This window comes from Schistocerca serialis, chromosome 8, assembly GCF_023864345.2.
Source record: "Schistocerca serialis cubense isolate TAMUIC-IGC-003099 chromosome 8, iqSchSeri2.2, whole genome shotgun sequence".
NCBI classification, from domain to species: domain Eukaryota; kingdom Metazoa; phylum Arthropoda; class Insecta; order Orthoptera; family Acrididae; genus Schistocerca; species Schistocerca serialis.
In genome coordinates, this window is record NC_064645.1 from 348,400,808 (window position 1) to 348,402,448 (window position 1,641).

Genomic DNA, 1,641 nt, shown 5'->3' on the forward strand with positions numbered 1-1,641 from the left:
GAGCACGGGTGGTCGCACCTAAAGCGTCTACTCGCCAAACTCCGGGCGATTGCGCCTCTCTCGAACCCGACCAAGTACTTAGGACGGCGCTGCGCGCCGCCGGGACCTGAGAGGGTTTCGAGGTGTATGGTGCAGGGGAGCGCAGCCTCCTCCTGTTTGCAGAATAATTGAGCGGACGCTTGCGTGTTCGCGCGGGCCCCCGGGACACACTCCCGGGCGGCCGGCTGCTCAGCTCTAGTTGACGCAGCTCCCTGGTTGATCCTGCCAGTAGTCATATGCTTGTCTCAAAGATTAAGCCATGCATGTCTCAGTACAAGCCGCATTAAGGTGAAACCGCGAATGGCTCATTAAATCAGTTATGGTTCCTTAGATCGTACCCACGTTACTTGGATAACTGTGGTAATTCTAGAGCTAATACATGCAAACAGAGTCCCGACCAGAGATGGAAGGGACGCTTTTATTAGATCAAAACCAATCGGTCGGCTCGTCCGGTCCGTTTGCCTTGGTGACTCTGAATAACTTTGGGCTGATCGCACGGTCCTCGTACCGGCGACGCATCTTTCAAATGTCTGCCTTATCAACTGTCGATGGTAGGTTCTGCGCCTACCATGGTTGTAACGGGTAACGGGGAATCAGGGTTCGATTCCGGAGAGGGAGCCTGAGAAACGGCTACCACATCCAAGGAAGGCAGCAGGCGCGCAAATTACCCACTCCCGGCACGGGGAGGTAGTGACGAAAAATAACGATACGGGACTCATCCGAGGCCCCGTAATCGGAATGAGTACACTTTAAATCCTTTAACGAGTATCTATTGGAGGGCAAGTCTGGTGCCAGCAGCCGCGGTAATTCCAGCTCCAATAGCGTATATTAAAGTTGTTGCGGTTAAAAAGCTCGTAGTTGGATTTGTGTCCCACGCTGTTGGTTCACCGCCCGTCGGTGTTTAACTGGCATGTATCGTGGGACGTCCTGCCGGTGGGGCGAGCCGAAGGCGTGCGACGCGCCTCGTGCGTGCTCGTGCGTCCCGAGGCGGACCCCGTTGCAATCCTACCAGGGTGCTCTTGAGTGAGTGTCTCGGTGGGCCGGCACGTTTACTTTGAACAAATTAGAGTGCTTAAAGCAGGCAAGCCCGCCTGAATACTGTGTGCATGGAATAATGGAATAGGACCTCGGTTCTATTTTGTTGGTTTTCGGAACCCGAGGTAATGATTAATAGGGACAGGCGGGGGCATTCGTATTGCGACGTTAGAGGTGAAATTCTTGGATCGTCGCAAGACGAACAGAAGCGAAAGCATTTGCCAAGTATGTTTTCATTAATCAAGAACGAAAGTTAGAGGTTCGAAGGCGATCAGATACCGCCCTAGTTCTAACCATAAACGATGCCAGCCAGCGATCCGCCGCAGTTCCTCCGATGACTCGGCGGGCAGCCTCCGGGAAACCAAAGCTTTTGGGTTCCGGGGGAAGTATGGTTGCAAAGCTGAAACTTAAAGGAATTGACGGAAGGGCACCACCAGGAGTGGAGCCTGCGGCTTAATTTGACTCAACACGGGAAACCTCACCAGGCCCGGACACCGGAAGGATTGACAGATTGATAGCTCTTTCTTGATTCGGTGGGTGGTGGTGCATGGCCGTTCTTAGTTGGTG

General features: G+C 53.6%; 1 non-coding gene across 1 annotated transcript in view; it reads left to right on the top strand.

The window, feature by feature from the left end:
* The first annotated feature begins 248 nt into the window (after positions 1 to 248).
* Positions 249 to 1,641, top strand: part of LOC126417719 (small subunit ribosomal RNA) — a 1,910-nt gene continuing 517 nt past the window's right edge. The window contains exon 1 of the ribosomal RNA XR_007575786.1: positions 249 to 1,641. This exon is cut by the window's right edge and continues 517 nt beyond it. This is a non-coding gene — a ribosomal RNA (small subunit ribosomal RNA).